This window comes from Zingiber officinale, chromosome 8A (assembly GCF_018446385.1).
Source record: "Zingiber officinale cultivar Zhangliang chromosome 8A, Zo_v1.1, whole genome shotgun sequence".
NCBI classification, from domain to species: domain Eukaryota; kingdom Viridiplantae; phylum Streptophyta; class Magnoliopsida; order Zingiberales; family Zingiberaceae; genus Zingiber; species Zingiber officinale.
In genome coordinates, this window is record NC_056000.1 from 39503655 (window position 1) to 39525676 (window position 22022).

The 22022-nt window shown below is 40.0% G+C and overlaps 1 pseudogene; it reads right to left on the reverse strand.

The window, feature by feature from the left end:
• Nucleotides 1-1437: 1437 nt before the first annotated feature.
• On the reverse strand, nucleotides 1438-1509 carry LOC122013139 (annotated as a pseudogene).
• Nucleotides 1510-22022: the final 20513 nt, after the last annotated feature.

A 22022-nucleotide genomic window follows, 5' to 3' on the forward strand; every position in this document is an offset into this window, starting at 1 on the left:
GTCCAAGATTAGTTCTTTCTCTTTCTCTCATCCTTCTCTTTCTCTCTTAAATCACACTCGATAGTTTGCAAGCGCCAAAGACAACTTTCGACCGTCTAGATAACTTACTTGCGACATCTCTAGTGTTTAATCAACAGTCCCTGTGGATTCGACAAATCTTTTATATTACTGACGACGAAACCGTACACTTGCGGTTGCGTAACAACCTCACATAGGAATTGCCCCTAGATCGTACACCTGAGGGGCCCTAGTGACAGGGGTAACTCGTTCATGGACATCTAGGGCACTTCCTTAAAAGGAGAGGCAAATTCTCCTCAAGGAAATGAAATACCGAACTCAGCTCTTAACCGATATTCTTAACTTACTAATTGGAGTTGTGTCCTCTAGATTCGCTGAGGCACCCTAGTGACAGGGATAAACCGTAACAGGCTTTCTTAGGGATATTCCTCCTCTTGGTGCTTAAGTATAGCTGCTCTAGTTCCCAGCAATTGCATGATAAAGGACAGCGAGAGTAGGATAAATCATGGCACATCAATACCACCACAACGAAACCGACCTCCTAAAATACCTCATAACCAAGTGAACATTTTGACTTTCCAGCTTTTGATTCTTTTTCCTGACCTCTCTTCTTAGATTGTTCAAAACCATCGGTAGCTTAGCTAACCCTAAGTGAACAATTGTTAGTGCTTATAACCAGTCCCCGTGGGATCGATATTTTTTATTACTGATGACGAATCCGTGCACTTGTGGAATCGTAACAAGTTTTTGGCGCCGTTGCCGGGGGCTGCGTCTATAACATTAGCACATTCATATTGGATTAGACTAGGTTTTATTTTCTTTATTTACTGCATTTTTATTCTTTCCTCTATCATCCCTTATTTCGTATTGCAATATTCTACACCTTGTTTTTGCATGCGAAGAGCTAACTTTTCAGGACATCTTCTCCTGTTCGATCTAGAGATTGACAGGACCTTTCTGCGGAGAAGGAATTTACAGAAGGCCTTCCAAGCTACACAGGAACCCTCAGAAATGGCCAACAAACTGCTGAAAGATTACGCGACACCATATGCACGAGGGGTTCGATCCAGCATCACCTGACCTCTTATTGAAGCCAACAACTTTGAGATCAACCCTGCAGTAATTCACATGGTCCAACAGAATCAATTCGGAGGAGAGTCGCATGAAGACCCAAACCATCATCTAGAGCTATTCTATGAAATATGTGGTACGATGAAGGTGAACGGTGTCCCTCCAGAATTAGTGAGACTTACTTCTTTTCGGATTTTCTCTAAAATACAGGGCCAAGCAGTGGTTGAACTCTCTTCCAGCAGACAACATATCATCTTGGGAGCAGTGTGAACAGAAATTTCTAGACAAGTTCTACCCACCAAGCAAGACTGCCCACATGAGGAACCTGATTGCCAGCTTTAAACAGATAGACTCAGAATCATTATTTGAAGCCTGGGACAGATTCAAGAATATGCTGAGACAATGCCCCCATCATGGTCTTGAGAAGTGGCTAGTTCTACACACCTTCTACAATGGAATTAATTACCACACGAAGGTATCCTTGGATTCTGCAGCAGGAGGAGCGTTGATGAACAAGAGCCTTGATGAAGCTGAAGAGATTATAGATAATGTGGCACAGAACCACCATCAGTGGGCGTCTGAAAGATCCAGCGGTGCGTTCTCGGGGAGTCAGATGAAGACATCAAGAAAGTTCGAGTGGATGCGTTCACACTCATGTCTGCAAAGCTAGACGCCCTAACTAAGAAATTTGAAGCAATGGGAAGCAACACAGCCAATGCCATAGTTTGTGTTTGCGACATCTGCGGGAGCACGGACCACGCTCAAGACACTTGCCCCCTTGGGCCGATGCAAGCGCAAATAAACCAACTTGAGCAGTGCGATGCAATAACTAGCTACAATCAGAGGCAAAATAATCCGTACTCCAATACCTACAATCCTGGATGGAGGAATCACCCCAATTTTTCGTACAGGAATAATCAAGAGCAGGGACCAGCACATCAGAATTATCAACCCGGACAACAGAGCTACCAACCTGGGCAACAACCACCTTCACAACTATCCAGAATTGAAAAGATGCTTGAGGAAGCCCTCTCAGAGCAGAAGGAGATGAAAAGTGAGATCAAATAACTGACTCAAAGGCTGGAAAATTCTGAGAAGCATCAAAAGATGCAAGACAGCCAGATAGCTCAATCCGTCTCAAGAGCACAGGGTACCTTCCCAGGGAAACCAGATTTTAATCCAGTAGAACATTGCAACCGCATTGAGCTGAGGAGCGGACGTACCGTGGGTGGCCCCCAAATCATTACTTAGAAGGAGCTTGACCCAGAAAAGGAGCCCTCTCTTCTAATGCCCAGTCAGACTCCAAACAGGGATGGAGAAGAGGCTACTAAACGGGTTGAAGAAACTCTTCAAGCTACGCCACAGAATCTGAAGATCCCTTTTCCGTAGAAGATTATAGCATCCCAGAGAGATGAAGAGTTTAACCGTTTCCTAAAGAAGATCAAAGAAATCTGCATAGAAGTACCATTGATAGATGCGCTGCACTAAATACCGAAGTTCGCTAAATTTTTAAAGGGAATTTTATCTAACAGAAGACAGAAGGGTGACTTCGAGACTGTAGCACTGACAGAGAATTGCAACGCCCTCCTTATGGTGAATCCTCCACCCAAGCTTCAGGACCGAGGAAGTTTCTTCATACCGTGCAAAATTGGTTCTGAACTTATACCGCGAGCTTTCTGCAACTTGGGAGCTAGTGTCAGCCTGCTCCCGTACTCTTTATACAAGAAGTTGGGTTTTCAGAACATTAAACTGACCACAATGACACTGCAACTAGTTGACCATTCATGCAGGTACCCGATGGGAATAGTGGAGGATGTGCCAGTTGAAGTGAGTGGATGTATAGTTCCTACAGATTTCATTATCTTGGACATGGAGGAAGATCCCAAGATACCGATCATCCTTGGAAGACTATTCCTTGCCACGGTGATGTGCGCAAATATTATGATCATTTACGCATGTTTTAACGCACATTCACGTACTTTATTCATATATATTCGTTGCATGATTGCCTCTTTCGTCTTGTATTCATTATATATATATTATTTTGTTTGAATATATGCTCTTTGTTTGGTTTTGTGTTGACAGGGATGTCTTTCGGAGCAAAAACGGTGATTATCTACGCACCAAAACAAGCCAAAGAACACGGTCGTGCAACACACGACCGTGTGACCAGACAGAAGGGAGCAGTGCTCGACCGTGCACCCTTGCACGACCGTGCGGCCATGGCAGAGGTGGAGCAGTGCACGGCCGTGCATCATTGCACGGCCGTGCCACCCCAGGCCGAGATAAAGGAATGCCCGGTCGTGCATCCTTGCACGACCGTGCCTCAGGGAACAGAAGCCAGAGACCACACGACCGTGCCAATCGGCACGACCGTGCAGCTTCGCCAGAGGAGAGGATGGGCGTAGCCGTGCCAACCTTGCACGGTCGTGCCACGGGCCGTGCGACGCCCATACCCTAGCTTATAAAATGGTCAAGAAACCTATTCTTGGGTTCATCTTTGGTTCAGGACTTCGTCCCTCCCCTCGGGGAAAGCCGTCGAGCTTCATCCACTGCCGTATCTTCACGATCCGTCCATCTCCGGAGCAAGGAAACATCCCCAAGACATCGGAATCATCAAACATCTCTTCTTCCTTTCCTTCTAAAGTTGTAAGTATGCTTTTCTTTATGTTCTGGGGTTGTTCTTCCCCCACAATGGAGTAGATGTTCTCTTCTAGGATTAGGGAGTATTTGTAATGCGATGGAGATGTAGAATTATGTAGATTCATTTTGTTTCTATACGATGACTTGTTAATGTTTTGTTCATGCTTGTGTGATATGTTTATATTTCTATTCTTTGATTGATTGATGTGGAGGATTATTGATCCCGCAAAGGGGATACCTTAGAGCGTATTGACCAAGGTACCCTAGTGACAGGGATAACCCTTTCTGGACGTCTAAGACGTTCCCTCAAAAGGAAAGACAATCCCTTAGGAACCGTTGCTCTCATAAAGAGAGTGCTATAGATCGTATACCCGAGGGGCCCTACAAGGGCAACCCGTTCACAGACGTCTAGGACATTCTCTTGAAAGGAGAGGCAATTCATCCATAAGGAAGTAGGTAACCGTACCGAACCTCTACCCTTATCCTTATTGTTCTTTACTAGATATGTATCCGAGTGATCTACCGAGGCGCCCTCGTAACAGGGGGGTTGACCGTTACAGGATTTCACAGGGATCGTCTCTACGTGATACTTAGAGATACTGGCCAATCTAACTTCCTGCAAGAGCATTGACATAGAGGATAGAAATTAAGCAATCTATGTAGTATCTCCTAGTATTATAATGAAACCGAAATCCTAGAATCCATCTCCCGAAGCTCATTCCCTCCAAGATGGATTCTCTCTCTTCTCTCTCTTCTCACTTTCCTCTTCTCTCTCTCTCTCTCTCTTACTCTCCTTTCTCACCAATCTTAGGTTTGTCTAGATAACTTACTTTGCGATATCTCTAGTGCTTAATCAACAGTCCTTGTGAATTCGATATTTTTATTACTGGCGACGAAACCGTACACTTGCGGTTGCGTAACAAGTTTTTGGCGTCGTTGCCGGGGACTGTTCGCATTAACATTAGTAGATTAGCAATTTAGTTAACCTAGACTTGTGAATAGTTTTTATTTTTCCATTTTAAATTGCAATTTGTTTTCCATATACATAATCAAAAAAAAAAAAAGAAAAAAAAATCTGCATTTTTTTTAGCAATTCAAATTTTGCATTTTGTTTCTTGTTTTTCATATAGCATTTCATTTCCTATCTTTAGTTCTTCATTTTTATTTTTACTCATTTTATTTCGATGAGCACTAACATGTCAAGCAGGGCCTTAAGAGATTTCTCGGCACCTATTTCTGCAAGATTTATGTCTCCCATTGTGCAACCTCTTATTGAAGTAGAAAATTTTCAACTAAACCCAGAGTTAATTTCCATGATACAAGATCACAAATTCATAGGAGAAGTATCAGAAAGTCCTTATCTGCATCTTGAGACATTTCTAGAGCTTTGCGATTTGGTGAATTGTGAAGGAGTATCAACAGATGCGGTTCGGTTGATGGCATTTCCTTTTAGTATCAAGGATAAAGCAAGGACTTGGTTATATTCTCTTCATCCTCAAAGCATCACAAGTTGGGAACAATTGGAGTAACAATTTTGAATCATTTTTTCCCTCCAAGCAGAACAATCTACATGAGGAGTTGCATCACAATTTTGTTTAAGCAAATGGAGAATCTTTATTTGAAGCATGGGCAGATTCAAGGGTCTACACAGGCAGTGCCCTCCCCATGGCTTGGAGAAATGGTTGATTCTACACATATTCTATAGGGGAATTTCTTTTTCAGATAAGTGTTTGTTAGATTCATCAGCTGGAGGTTTATTTATGGACAAGAGTATAGAAGAAGCTTATACATTAATTGATCAAGTGACATTGAACCTCTATGGATGGTCGAGCAAAAGTTGGGTGGAATCTCCCTCAGAAACTCAAGAAGTATAAGCCATATATACTAGAGAGTCTGTCAAACGAAATACAATTCAACCACCCAAGAATGTCGAAATTCGGAAGTCACAGAGTGAGAAGTTCAAACATTTGGGGCCAAAGATTGAGAGCATAGTTTCAAAATGGTTCAAAGAAGATCCCCCTCCTACACAAATAAGATCTAGTGAAAAGTGTAATGATAGTAAGTTGAGGAGCGGCAAGAATCATGAAGAACTTCTAAAAAATGGCTTGTATAGAATTGAGGAGAAGAACAATAGAAGATCACATGAACTCAGTTCCATTATTCCAGGAGATTCCCAAATGCCACAAGTACCTTTCCCTCAACTATTGATCAGACCATCACTAGACAAGCAATTTGAACCTCAGCCATATGCTCAACCATTCTAAAGACTTTCACTAAGGGTTCCTTTTCCACAAAGGCTAGTGGGGGCTAACGAAGATAAAGATTTTGGAAAATTTTGTAATACAAAAATGCTTGAGTGTAGATTTCTGGATGTATATGAAGATGAGGACTCTTCAAATGAGGATTGTGATAATAATGCAGTGGATAACAAGTTTTCATATCTTCCTCCAGATTTTACAGGATGTTATAGTGACATTGAATTTTCAGATGATGAATGTATTGAGGTAGATCAACGTAAAAATGCAAACGAAGTCAATGATCCTCCTATAGTTGATTCTCTTGTTGAAGATATAAACGTTGGTTTATTTTTCGATGCTTGTGTTGATAATGATGATTTGGAAGGAAGTGTAGGGAGCTGTGGTGTGGAAACAGCATCTCAAGAATCACCTCCTTCATCCACACAACCTTTAGAGATTATGAGAGTTGCAAAAATTGAACATGTTGTGGATTCATGTGTAGGGACTTGTGCAAAGTTAGCAGAGTCTCAAGAATCACTACCTTTGGAAGTACCAACATCGGAGCCAGAGCCAGAACCATCATTTGACAGAAGAAGTCACATTCACATGTTTAGAAATTTCATGTACCTCTCAGCAAAGTAAGGTTAGTATTTCTTGTGATCTTTTGGAAAATTTTATAGAGGTACCTGTAACGACCCAATTTTCCTTATTTTGAGTTCTAAATGTCCTTAAAAATATTTGGAAATGTTTTTAAAATATTCTAGAGATTTTTAGGAATTTTTAGAGTATTTTTATGCAATTTTTGGAGTCCATTTGGTATTTTTACCAAGAGGAAGAAGTTTAAAAAAAAAAATAAATAAATATGTTGAAGCTAGGTCTCGAACCCGTGACCTCGGGTCAGACACAACCCATCCGGACGTAGCTCGACCAACTGAGCCAGCGAGTTTTTGTTAATTATATATGGAGCAATATGTATATAAGTAGTAGTTAGGAATAAGAATAAATAGGAAGGAAAATAGTGGCAGCCGAGACTCGAATCCGCGAGCCCTGACTTAATCAAAGCGCAGCCAACCAATCGGTCTACGAAAGCTTTGTTAATTACATAGGAGGTGGAATATATTTAAGCTATAGTTAGAGCGTTTTGAATAAAAGGGGAATAAAAGTGCGCGGCTGGGATTCGAACCCATGAGCTGGGCTTTAAGCAAAACCGGCCCAACCAGCTGAGCTACACGGTTTTGTTAACCTTATAGGGAGAGAAATATAGTTAAGTTATAATTGAAATAGAAAGATTAAGTTATAAGAGGGATTAGGGTATTTCTTTTCTCCCGAAATATTTTTTTCCCTTCTCCTCTTTTCTGCGTGCGGCGGCTCTCGGGCGAAAAAAACAGCAGGAGACCTAAGGCTGCTCTCCGATGGCCGCCGGAGGGAGATTTCACAAGCTCTTCTTGGATCCGAGCATCTCTCGACGAGGAGCACACGTAGGCGGACGAAGAGGAGCCGGAAGACTTGAGTTGACCGAAACCCTAGAGCTTTTCTTCTTCCTTTCGGTTGTAAGTCCAAGAACAGCGATGTGAGTTGCTTCTCACCTGCAGTAGGAGTAGCTCCGAGATTTTCGTTTCTTGCTTTCGGTTTTTGCTGTGCTAATTTGCTGTGCTAAGGGTGCTGGACCGAATTGGCCATGTTAGGGCATTAGGTTTCAGATTTCTATGCTAGGGTTTCTCTTTGGAGTAAGCTAGGGTTGCTGTGCTGAAATTCCTGTGTTAGCTTTTCTTTTTTTTTGAAGTTGCTATGCCAAATTGCCATGCTAAGTTGCTGTGCCGAAAGTTTCCTGCTTGGGTGGCTGTTGAACAGGATTATAAGCTAGGATTTTCCCTTTCATTCCTTACCTTCCGTAGCATACATATTAAGCATGCTAATTTATGGTTTGAGTTTAAATGTATAGAAGGAGTTCATTTTAATTCTTAGCAAGTAAGCGCAGTAAGAAATGTTTAGATTACCTGTTATGCTGTTTCCTGCTGTGAGATACAAATCAGTGGCGTAGCTAATCTATAACATTTGCTAGGTATGCTAGTTATTGTTGAGTTTAGTTCTTTTCTAGAAGGTTAGCATGATCTAGATTGCAAATCAAAGTGTGTAAACAGGTTCTATTTATGCTTGCTGATTTTTGAGAATTTCGGCTGTTCACTTTGTAGTATTAGTGTTTCATCTCACTGCCATGTATAAGAATGGGATTAGTATCTTCCTTGCAACTCAAAAAGGCAAGAATAGCCTTTATTTAAAGTATGCAGTACAGAACAACCTTATAGTTAGTGTTTCGGATGTGGTTTCTTTGGTTTCCGGATTTTAGTTGTAGATTTGATAAGTGCAGAATTTTAGTTCATTAAGTATTAACTTCATTAAGTATTAACTGCATCCTTTCCATGTGTCCCACTTTGTTAGAATAAATCAGAATGTGCAGATTTTAGTAATATGTCATTAACTGGACATGAACAGCATGTGATTTAAGTATTTCGGTTTATTTGTAAGCATGAGCAGATTTCTTTTCCTGTTAATAGAAGTGCAGTTTTCTTTTCTAGCTTTTCTTTAATTATTACATAAGCATGAGTAGACTCCTTTTCTTTGCCATTAGATGTGCACAGTGATATTTTTTAGTCTCTTTTTCTATTAGAATATCTTGAGCATGCAGTTATTAGTTTCTTTGCTATTACATAAGCATGAGTTTCTATCTTTAGGAACTATAAGCAAGAAAGACTAAGGTTTAGACTTGATTTCAATTCCAGAATATTGAATATCAAAAGCGCACACAAGGTGTTTGCTTAAATGCCAAGTAAGGGCAAGTATAAAGAAGTTATAGTTAAAAAGAAAGTATTTTACTTTTAAAGGGCATGTACCGGACACAAGGTCCAAGGGATGGGCTCCAAGTTGCCCCTAGGCACAAGGCCTAGAAGTATCTTAGTAGTTTCGGGATTAGCTACCTCGATTCTTATTAAGAATGCGCGCTAAGTGGTACAATGCCGGGCCCAAAAGAAGTTTATTATTATTTTGAAGTATTAAAGTATAAGTTTTGAAACAAATGAAACAAGCTTCAAATATGTTTAGAATTAGAAAGTTTAGTTTCTTGTTATTTGAAGCATGCAGTAATAGTTTTATTTGTTTCTTGCTACTAGATTATTCAGCATGTTTAGTTTTACATGTTTAGTAGCTTTACATGTTTAGTATGCTTCTTTTATTGGTTTATAAGCATGATGAACTACAAATGTTTAGTATCTCAGTTAGCATGATTCCTTTACTATATATGAGCATGAGTAGTTTTATATGTTAGCATTTAGTTTTAGCATGTTTTTATTTATATACATGCATATCGAGTTTTTGTGAGTAGATAGCGCTCACTAAGCTTTATGCTTATAGACTGCACTTCCTCCTACTGCAGATAAAGGAAAGGAAAAGATTTAGCAAGGAAGGCGACAAGGTGGTGGTGATGAAGGTGTGTGATGGCTGGACTATGGAGAGATCCAGAATGAGCTAGCAAATTGCCAAGACTTTTCTGTTTAGTTATTTTAGTTCTCTTTTAATGCTATGATGAAGTTGAGATTGTAATTGAGTCTATTCCGCACTTGTAGTTTGGTATGTCTTATCGTTGGAGTTCTATTTGTTTACTATTGCTAGAATAGTTTCCTTTTAGTTATTGTGATATTATTACTGCGTGGTTGTGAAGTATTTATACCAGCCGCATGTGGCTGATGGTTTATTATTTGTTTGTATTATGGGAAATGGTCACCGGTACAGGGGAGACTCTGCCGAAATTTTTCGGTAGGGTTTTCCTAGAGATTTTTAATAAACCGGTTAAGTAGAGTTAGTAGATAAGTAACGGTCACTCTTAGAGAGTAGTAGTAGTAGTAAGAAGGGTGGTCGTTACAGTTGGTATCAGAGCAGGTCCCATTCTCCAGCATCACACACATCAGCATCATCCTTGCCGTCTTCAAGTAAGAAAGTATTTAAATTCTTTCTTTATTCTGCTTTCCTTATTATTAACTGCAGTATAGAGTATTTGTTTTTAAGTGCATAAGTAAGATAGAAGTTTGTTTCCCTTTTCTTTATTCATATATATATATATGATTAGAAGGGTTAGAGAAGCTATTTAGTCTTTTTCCTCTGCATAATTGGATGTTAAGAAGAGGACATCCCCGTACCGTTTATATTGAGAACCAAGATCAGGAGAACGAAGAGCCCAGAACCCCTGGGCCTATTCTCCCTGAAGTTATTACTCAACTTCAGAGACAAGTAGCGAGCAACAACAAGTGATTGTCAATCTAATGGCCAATCAGAAGCTAGCTCCTCCCACTCCCCCAACCATTAATGTGGAGACCCCAGTGGTGACTGAAGTCCCATCAGCTGCCCTGGAAGTCGCCACAGCATCTAAAAGACAAGAAGCATACCTCATCTAGTGGCTGAAGCTGAAACCAGAAAGCTTCTCAGGCACGACTGAGCCCTGGGATGCCCAGGCTTGGTTCAAGACACTTGAGAGCACAATGGAGCTTCTTGACTGACCAGAGATCGAGAAGGGTAAGTGTGCCTCTTTCTGCCTATCTGGAGATGCTTGTATGTGGTGGGAGCGAGTTAAGAGTAAGAGAGCAGTCAACCAGATGAACTGGGTTGACTTTGAGATAGAGTTTTACTAAGAGTTCTTCCGTCAACGGATCACCAATAAACATTATGAGGAGTTTATAAAATTTAGACCAGGTGACCTACCAGTAGAAGAAGCGGTTAAAAGATTTAACAGGCTAGCTCACCTTTGCCTAGAGTTAGTAAGTACAGTGAAAGAACGAGTCAGACTGATGCTCCTAACGCTGAAGCCAGAAATAACACCTAATGTGAGTAGTGAAACTCACCAACCATAGATTGGTGAAGAGCTAGTCAGCAGGGCATTAGTGAGCACTATCTGAACAGCAACAAGGCACAACAAACACAACACAAGCCAGTCAAGATAGAAGACAAGACAGTGGGGAAACAGAGACCCCAGTTAAGTAGTTAGAACTAGAAAGACAATCAAAACAAGAAAGACCCAAGCAGGAAGATGTTCGGGTAGTCTGTGAGTACCAGAGGTATTCCCAGAAGAGCTACTTGGACTACCTCCCAACAGAGAAGTGGAGTTTGAAATTGAGTTGGTACCTGGTACCGGTCCAATTTCAAAAGCTCTGTACCGAATTTCCTTAGCAGAGCTGAACGAGTTGCAAGAACAATTGCAGGAGCTACTTGACAAGGGTTTCATCCGCCCTAATCATGCACCCCGGGGAGCTCCAATGTTGTTCGTTAAGTAGAAAGACAGATCTATGCGGATATGCATGGATTTTAGAGCGCTGAGTAAAGTAATAGTTAAGGACAAGTACCCTCTTTCCAGAATAGATGATCTATTTGATCAGCTAAAGAGGGCAACAATGTTCCCTAAAATAGACCTACGTTTTGGGGACCATTAGTTGAAAGTGAAAGGAAGTAATACACCCATAATAGTTCCCAAGACCAGATATGCGAACTACGAATTTGTAGTTATGCCTTTTGGTGTGACTAATGCACCTGCAGTCTTCATGGACTTGATGAATAGAGTGTTCAGTGAATACCTTGACAAATTTGTCATTGTGTTCATCGACGACATTCTAGTCTATTCCAGAACTTCAGAGGAGCATGACACGCACTTGAGAATAGTTCTGCAGACCCTTCAACAAAAGCAACTCTATGCTAAATTCTCAAAGTGCGAGTTCTGGTTGGAACAGGTGGCATTTCTAGGTCACATTGTTTCAAAAGAAGGTATTCAGGTAGATCCAGCCAAAGTAGAAGCGGTCAGCAACTGGAAGAGACCCAAGAATGCCAGGGAGATCAGAAGCTTCCTTGGTTTAGCTGGGTACTACAGGAAATTTGTGGAAGATTTTTCCAAGATAGCCTCTCCACTTACAGCCCTCACCAGGAAGGACAAGAAGTTTGAATGGTCATATAAATGTGAGCAGAGTTTTCAAGAACTCAAGAGGAGACTGACCAGTGCTCCTATACTGACTGTTCCAGAGGATGACAAGAGTTTTGACATGTACAGTGATGCTTCCAAGATGGGCTTAGGAGCTGTACTCATGCAGGAAGGAAAAGTTATAGCTTATGCTTCGAGACAACTCAAAGACTATGAGAAGAACTACCCCACTCATGATCTAGAGCTGGCAGCTGTAGTCTTTGCACTGAAACTCTGGCGACACTACTTGTATGGAGTCCAGTGCAGAATCTTCACAGACCATCAGAGTCTTAAGTACTTCTTCACTCAGAAGGACTTAAACATGAGACAGCGCAGGTGGTTAGAGTTGGTCAAAGATTATGACTGTGAGATCCTCTACCACCCAGGTAAAGCTAATAAAGTGGCAGATGCACTAAGCAGAAAGTCCAGTGCATCCTTGATGTCCTTATCATCATTAGCCCTGCCACTACAGAAGGAGTTGTCAGATTTCGGACTTGAAATTATTTATGGGCAACTTTCTGCATTGACCCTAGAGTCAACCCTGCTTGAGGATATACAGAAAAAGCAAAGTGAAGATCCAGATATCCAAAAGATCAAGCAAGGAATACAAGAAGAAGGAAATTCAGAATTTCGAGTATCAGACAGTGGAATTCTTTATCAGGGAAATCGCCTTTGTGTTCCCAATGATGAAGAGCTGAGAAAGAGAATTTTAGAAGAGGCCCATAGTACGCCATACTCTATGCATCCTGGTTCTACCAAGATGTACCAAGACGTGAAACAGAAATTCTGGTGGTCTGGACTCAAAAGAGATGTGGCTAAATATGTCAGTACCTGCCTGACATGTCAGAGAGTCAAAGCAGAACACCAGACCCCCCCCCGAGTTCTACAGCCTCTTCCTATACCAGAGTGGAAGTGGGAAGACATATCCATGGATTTCATAACAGGTCTCCCAAGAACCACAAATGGATACGATGCGATATGGGTGATAGTGGACAGATTGACCAAGTCTGCTCATTTCCTAGCCATCAAGGTGTCACACTCTATAGAGCAGTTAGCACAGCTATACGTTAAAGAGGTGATCAGACTTCACGGAGTTCCCAAATCTATTATTTCTGATAGAGATGGGCGCTTCACCTCTCATTTTTGGGAGTGTGTTCAGACTGCACTGGGCACCAAACTCAAGTTCAGCACAGCCTTCCATCCTCAGACTGATGGACAAACAGAGCGAGTAAATCAGATTCTAGAAGATATGCTCAGAGCTTGTGCACTAGATTTCAAAGGAAGTTGGTGCAAGTACCTATGCTTAGCTGAATTTGCCTACAACAACAGCTATCAGGCCACCATCAAGATGGCACCTTATGAGGCACTGTATGGCAGGAAGTGCAGATCACCCATTTGCTGGCAAGAAGCAGGTGAAAGAAGAGATATGGAAGTGGAACTGGGCATCCAGACAGAGCTGATAGATGAGACTATTCAGGCTATTCAGAAGATCAGACAGAGAATTGAGACTGCCCAGGGTAGACAGAAGAGTTATGCTGACACACGCCGTAGGCCACTTGAATTCCAAGTAGGGGATTCAGTCTTTCTCAAGGTCGCTCCTATGAAGGGAGTGATGAGATTTGGCAAGAAGGGCAAATTAAGTCCTCGTTATGTAGGACCTTACCTGATCACAGAAAGGATTGGGAAAGTAGCTTACAAGCTGGATTTACCACAAGACATGTCAGCAATACACAATGTATTTCATGTCTCCATGCTAAAGAAGTGACTCCACGACCCTAGCCAAGTGATTCAGCCTCAGTCAGTGCATATCCAAGAAGATCTTGGTTATGAGAGTTGACCTACACAGATAGTGGACAGAGCAGTCAAGAGACTAAGAAATAAAGGAGTACCACTAGTGAAGGTTGTATGGCAGAACCAGAAGTACGAGGAAATCACTTGGGAGCGGGAGGACAGTATGAGACAGAAGTATCCAGAGCTATTCTAAGTTCGAGGACGAACTTTTTATAAGGTATGGGGAATTGTAACGACCCAATTTTCCTTATTTTGAGTTCTAAATGTCCTTAAAAATATTTGGAAATGTTTTTAAAATATTCTAGAGATTTTTAGGAATTTTTAGAGTATTTTTATGCAATTTTTGGAGTCCATTTGGTATTTTTACCAAGAGGAAGAAGTTTAAAAAAATAAATATGTTGAAGCTAGGTCTCGAACCCGTGACCTCGGGTCAGACACAACCCATCCGGACGTAGCTCGACCAACTGAGCCAGCGAGTTTTTGTTAATTATATATGGAGCAATATGTATATAAGTAGTAGTTAGGAATAAGAATAAATAGGAAGGAAAATAGTGGCAGCCGAGACTCGAATCCGCGAGCCCTGACTTAATCAAAGCGCAGCCAACCAATCGGTCTACGAAAGCTTTGTTAATTACATAGGAGGTGGAATATATTTAAGCTATAGTTAGAGCGTTTTGAATAAAAGGGGAATAAAAGTGCGCGGCTGGGATTCGAACCCATGAGCTGGGCTTTAAGCAAAACCGGCCCAACCAGCTGAGCTACACGGTTTTGTTAACCTTATAGGGAGAGAAATATAGTTAAGTTATAATTGAAACAGAAAGATTAAGTTATAAGAGGGATTAGGGTATTTCTTTTCTCCCGAAATATTTTTTCCCTTCTCCTCTTTTCTGCGTGCGGCGGCTCTCGGGCGAAAAAACGGCAGGAGACCTAAGGCTGCTCTCCGATGGCCGCCGGAGGGAGATTTCACAAGCTCTTCTTGGATCCGAGCATCTCTCGACGAGGAGCACACGTAGGCGGACGAAGAGGAGCCGGAAGACTTGAGTTGACCGAAACCCTAGAGCTTTTCTTCTTCCTTTCGGTTGTAAGTCCAAGAACAGCGATGTGAGTTGCTTCTCACCTGCAGTAGGAGTAGCTCCGAGTTTCAGATTTTCGTTTCTTGCTTTCGATTTTTGCTGTGCTAATTTGCTGTGCTAAGGGTGCTGGACCGAATTGGCCATGTTAGGGCATTAGGTTTCAGATTTCTATGCTAGGGTTTCTCTTTGGAGTAAGCTAGGGTTGCTGTGCTGAAATTCCTGTGTTAGCTTTTCTTTTTTTTGAAGTTGCTATGCCAAATTGCCATGCTAAGTTGCTGTGCCAAAAGTTTCCTGCTTGGGTGGCTGTTGAACAGGATTATAAGCTAGGATTTTCCCTTTCATTCCTTACCTTCCGTAGCATACATATTAAGCATGCTAATTTATGGTTTGAGTTTAAATGTATAGAAGGAGTTCATTTTAATTCTTAGCAAGTAAGCAGAAGAAATGTTTAGATTACCTGTTATGTTGTTTCCTGTTGTGAGATACAAATCAGTGGCGTAGCTAATCTATAACATTTGCTAGGTATGCTAGTTATTGTTGAGTTTAGTTCTTTTCTAGAAGGTTAGCATGATCTAGATTGCAAATCAAAGTGTGTAAACAGGTTCTATTTATGCTTGCTGATTTTTGAGAATTTTGGCTGTTCACTTTGTAGTATTAGTGTTTCATCTCGCTGCCATGTATAAGAATGGGATTAGTATCTTCCTTGCAACTCAAAAAGGCAAGAATAGCCTTTATTTAAAGTATGCAGTACAGAACAGCCTTATAGTTAGTGTTTCGGATGTGGTTTCTTTGGTTTCCGGATTTTAGTTGTAGATTTGATAAGTGCAGAATTTTAGTTCATTAAGTATTAACTTCATTAAGTATTAACTGCATCCTTTCCATGTGTCCCACTTTGTTAGAATAAATCAGAATGTGCAGATTTTAGTAATATGTCATTAATTGGACATGAACAACATGTGATTTAAGTATTTCGGTTTATTTGTAAGCATGAGCAGATTTCTTTTCCTGTTAATAGAAGTGCAGTTTTCTTTTCTAGCTTTTCTTTAATTATTACATAAGCATGAGTAGACTCCTTTTCTTTGCCATTAGATGTGCACAGTGATATTTTTTAGTCTCTTTTGCTATTAGAATATCTTGAGCATGCAGTTATTAGTTTCTTTGCTATTACATAAGCATGAGTTTCTATCTTTAGGAACTATAAGCAAGAAAGACTAAGGTTTAGACTTGATTTCAATTCCAGAATATTGAATATCAAAAGCGCACACAAGGTGTTTGCTTAAATGCCAAGTAAGGGCAAGTATAAAGAAGTTATAGTTAAAAAGAAAGTATTTTACTTTTAAAGGGCATGTACCGGACACAAGGTCCAAGGGATGGGCTCCAAGTTGCCCCTAGGCACAAGGCCTAGAAGTATCTTAGTAGTTTCGGGATTAGCTACCTCGATTCTTATTAAGAATGCGCGCTAAGTGGTACAATGCCGGGCCCAAAAGAAGTTTATTATTATTTTGAAGTATTAAAGTATAAGTTTTGAAACAAATGAAACAAGCTTCAAATATGTTTAGAATTAGAAAGTTTAGTTTCTTGTTATTTGAAGCATGCAGTAATAGTTTTATTTGTTTCTTGCTACTAGATTATTCAGCATGTTTAGTTTTACATGTTTAGTAGCTTTACATGTTTAGTATGCTTCTTTTATTGGTTTATAAGCATGATGAACTACAAATGTTTAGTATCTCAGTTAGCATGATTCCTTTGCTATATATGAGCATGAGTAGTTTTATATGTTAGCATTTAGTTTTAGCATGTTTTTATTTATATACATGCATATCGAGTTTTTGTGAGTAGATAGCGCTCACTAAGCTTTATGCTTATAGACTGCACTTCCTCCTACTGCAGATAAAGGAAAGGAAAAGATTTAGCAAGGAAGGCGACAAGGTGGTGGTGATGAAGGTGTGTGATGGCTGGACTATGGAGAGATCCAGAATGAGCTAGCAAATTGCCAAGACTTTTCTGTTTAGTTATTTTAGTTCTCTTTTAATGCTATGATGAAGTTGAGATTGTAATTGAGTCTATTCCGCACTTGTAGTTTGGTATGTCTTATCGTTGGAGTTCTATTTGTTTACTATTGCTAGAATAGTTTCCTTTTAGTTATTGTGATATTATTACTGCGTGGTTATGAAGTATTTATACCAGCCGCATGTGGCTGATGGTTTATAATTTGTTTGTATTATGGGAAATGGTCACCGGTACAGGGGAGACTCTGCCGAAATTTTTCGGTAGGGTTTTCCTAGAGATTTTTAATAAACCGGTTAAGTAGAGTTAGTAGATAAGTAACGGTCACTCTTAGAGAGTAGTAGTAGTAGTAAGAAGGGTGGTCGTTACAGATCTCACTTGGTTACCAGGATTCATAAACTCTAATACTTAAGCCTGGAGGTTTAGAGTTCGAATCCTGGGGGAGGCAAAAATCCACTGGCCAGGGGTGGAAAGTCCTAGTGAGTAACGGCACGGCCAAAGGTCGTCGGTCGACGACATGAGAGGTCGCCAAATTAGGCCGACGACATAAGAGCCGCCAGTTGGGCCGCCACAAGGGCCGCCCAAGAGGCTAAAGGGTCGGGTCGTTACAATAAAAAGGCTAAATACTAGAGTTTATGAATCCTGGTAACCAAGTGAGATCATCTCACTTGGTTACCAGGATTCATAAACTCTAGTATTTAGCCTGGAGATCTAGAGTTCGAATCCTGGGGGAGGCAAAAATCCACTGCCAGGGGTGGAAAGTCCAAGTGAGTAACGACACGGCCAAAGGGTCGTCGGTCGACGACATGAGAGGTCGCCAAATGGGCCGACGACATAAGAGCCGCCAGTGGGCCGCCGCAAGGGCCGCCCAAGAGGCCAAAGGGCCGGGTCGTTACAGTACCTGCCATTTACTTTGTTGGATGTGATTCAGTTTTTATTTCTTATTCTGCTTATCTTAATATGGTTATGACTCTATCTTATCTAACACATTTGCGGGAGATTTGTATTTTCTTTGCATGTGTAGATTTTCATGGGGCTTATAATTGGAAGCTCGATCTGAACCGTCTTCGACCTCCTGAAAGAATTTCCAAGAAGATGAAGATGCAGAGAGTGATTCTTCACTTTTTGATGAAAGCTCCTTCCATAATAAGAGTCCTTGGTAAGAGGGTTCTAAAATATCTTACCCCTCCAAGAGCGAGATTTCGATGAATTTAATGAGGTGGTCGAGCTAATGACCTTAAACAAGCGCTTCTTGGGAGGCAACCCAAGTTCATTTTCCTTGTTTTCTTTTATATCTTTAGTTCTTTCTTTGTAATAAACATGTATCCTCTACTTAATTTTTGTTGTCTATCTTCTTTTATAGGACTCAAAGATTAGGAGAAGTGCAACTGCATGATGGAGAAGTTAATGACATAGATACTTGGCACGCATCATTTGGTAACTTCTCTTACTTTTAAGGGTAATTTTGCATGCAGTCCCTATTGACAAACAAATCTTTGCATGCAGTCCCCACCCATTAAAATCTTTGTTTTCACTCCCCAGTTAAGCATCTTTACCAAATTGCCCATGATATTTTTAGGTACAAAAAGTCTAAAAATCAGTATAAATCCTCTTAAATTGAGTATATTAACTTAGAATCTAGTATATTTTCTATCAAATTGAGTACGATTCTAAACCCTAAACCCTAAACCCTAAACCCTAAACCCTAACCCTAAACCCTAAACCCTAAACCCTAACCCTAAACCCTAAACCCTAAACCCTAACCCTAAACCCTAAACCCTAAACCCTAAAAAATAAGAGGAACAATTTTGATAGAAAATATACTCGATTTTTAATATAAAGTACTGACTTTAAGAAGAATTATACTCATTTTTGGACTTTTTGTACTCAATTTTGAAATTTTTGTACTAAAAAATCTGAGGGGCAATTTAGGTATCAATATTTGCATGAGGGAGTTGAAACAAGTAATACTTTGCATGCAGGGAGTGGAAACAAAGTTTTTTGGACATGGGGATTGCATGCAAAGTTAACATTATGATTGGGGATTTTTCTCTAATTTACCGTACTTTTAATCTCCTCCACTTTATTTTTAGTTTTCATTGGGACAATGAAAGTTTAAGTCTGGGGGGATGCATTAGATGCATTTAGTTTAGTTCAGTTTTTACTTATTTCTTTTTGCTTAGTAGTTGCATTCTACATCATATTATGATTGGTTGTTCCTTATTGCAAAATACTAGCACGTTTATTCTAGATTTTATGTGGTTCATGTGCTAGTATGTTTAGTGATCTATCTTTTTCTATCTATGATAGCATGAAGTGAGCAATGTTTTTACTATAAGAGTTTAAGTATTGGCCTTGTTTTAGGATCTCTATATACTATGCCTATTTTTGATGGTTGATAACTCTAAAATAGTCATGATTCATAGAATTGGACTAGTACTTGTGTTTCTATGGTGACCTCTCTGATGGATCGAAAGCGCTAGAGGGGGGGGGGGGGGGGAATAGCGCTCGTGGTTATTTCGTTTTTCGAAATCGTAAAAGCTTGTTCAGAAATAACGCAGCGAAAAGTAAATAAAGTGGACACGAAGGATTTACTTCGTTCGGAGCCTGTGACGACTCCTACTCGAAGGCCCGCGATCCTTGATCGCTTCCGGTGGGCAACAACTATAATTCGTAAAAGCTATTACAAGCTAAGTATAATTTAAGCAGAAAAGAATATTGTACCGACAATAAAAAGACTAAAACTGAAGCTTTGGGTTGTCGTTGCAGCACTTCTGAGTCGAGACGTTAGCAGCTTGTCGCAAGGAGAATGCTTAGAAGATTGTTTTATAAAGCTGCACCTCAACCCTCCTTTTATATGAGGTTCCGGGCGCCTGGGACATTTCCGGGCGCCTGGAGTGTGACGTGGCCAGCCAACCAGGTTGCTCAACGTCGCGAAGTCGCGCAGGGGATAAAAGTTGGTCCCGAGCGCCCGGACCTCCGGGCGCCCGGATCCATCCCGGGCGCCCGGACCTCCTTTTTCCAGGAGCCGCTTCTCCTGCAAAACAAGGTTAGTCCGAGCAATTGCATACCCTGCAAGACAATGTTAGAATCTGATAATTCATAAGTGAAAAAGAGCTGTCCGAGTCTGACTTCGGATTTCCAACCGGAAACCCTAGGTCGACCCGACGCCTACTGTTCCCTCTACAGGGAACGCGTCCTCACCTACTCCACTCAGGAGATTTACCTGATGCCAGTTCGGTCCTCCAGACCGACTGAACTTTTCGCCTAGGGTTACCCCCCTAGGACCTAGGGTTACCGCCCCCTAGGGTTTTTCTCCACCTAGGGTTACCGCCCCTAGGACCTAAGGTTACCGCCCCTTAGGGTTTTCCTCCACCTAGGGTTACCGCCCCCTAGGACCTAAGGTTACCACCCCTTAGGGTTTTTCTCCACCTAGGGTTACCGCCCCCTAGGACCTAAGGTTACCACCCTTTAGGGTTTTTCACCTGCCTAACCGCAGCTAGGACTTTCCTGAAACACTCATTCAAACATGTTAGATCACACACAAACTTAACTTTGAATCCTTTGCCATTATCAAAACTAAGGTTTGATCGTCGGATGCTTCCCGCACCAATAATCTCCCCATTTTTGATAATGGCAACCGAAATTCAATGTTAAGTAAAAAATATATAGGTATGTATAAGCACAAGAAACAAGATAAGTGTGATAGCAAGATAAGCATAAACATAGCTCCCCCTTAATATAAGTTATTCTCTTTGAATTTTTTACTAATAGCCATAGCTCCCCCTTAATACAAGTTCCCTTTAAAATATTTTCTTTGAATTTCTCTACTCTCCCCCTTTGCCATATATCAAAAATGAGCTAGTTTTGAAAAACTTAATTTTTCAAGACAGAATTTAGCATTAACTTAGGCAAGGAGCAAGTTAAAGGCAACACCTTAGAATTGATTTTGCTTGAAGAGATATAGCAAAAAGGAGCTCTTTTTAACTTAGTGTATTTTGAGGAGTTTCCAAAAATTTTCACAGAAAAATTTTCAAAATACAATTTTCAACTTCAGAAATTTTCCGGAAAAAAATATTCAGGTTGTTTTTAAAGAACATTTCCAAGGAAAATTTTCAACTTAAAGAAGTTAATTGTAGCTTAACAAAATTTTTCAAACTTTAAAGAATTTTCTAACTTAAGAAAAAAAATTTAACTTAACGAATTCTCGAAAAAGTTTCAGCTTAAATAATTTTCTAACAAAATTCCAAAAAAAAATTTCAAAATAGAGGACACTTGAGAGTTTTAAATTTGGAGAAGTTTTTGAAAAGTTGTTTAAGGCATATTTTTGAAATGAATTTCAAGAATACTTAAGGCAAAGGAGAAGCGTTAACCTTAGTGTTTAATAGTTTACAAATTTTGTTTTAGTAAGGTATCAGAGCCCTAAGGTCCAAGCATGAGTTAAGATTTATTTTGATCAGGTATCAGATCTCTTAAGTGCAACCAATAATTAAATTATCTAATTGGTGTTGATCAGGTATTAGAGCCCTAAGGTCCAAGCATGAGTTAAGATTTGTTTTGATCAGGTATCAGATCCCTTAAGTGCATTCAACAATTAAATTATCTAATTGGTGTTGATCAGGTATCAGAGCCCTAAAGTACAAGTATGCTTAATCTTAATATTTCCATTTCCTTTAGTTTGAGAGATACTTTTAGCTAACATAAGGTTATTTTTGTCTTTAACAAGTAACTAAGCAAATGTTTGTGATATCACAACACTTTAAATTCTTAGTTTTTAAAGAGGGAGTTTAGCAAAAGAAATTTGATCAAGACTCAGTTTAGCTAAGATTTTTAAATTTAAAATACTTTTATCAAAGACTTAGCTAAACTTATGAAGATAATAGTTTTGTTAAGTATTTAACCTTAAAAAGACCTAGTTTTAAAAAAAATGTTTTGATGAAATTTTGAGAATGCTTTGAAAAATACTTAGCATTTTCAGCAAAACTTAGCATTTGAAAACAATTGCTTTGAGAGACACTTAGCTAAATTTTTTTTTCTTTTTATTTTTAACTTTAAAAAATACTTAGCTAACTTTGAAAATACTTAGCTATATATTCAGCTTAAAACTGATTGCCTTGAGAAAACTTCTTGCCAAATAGCTAAGTTTAGAGTATAGTCTAACTAAGCTTAGTTAAAGAAGACTTGATTAAG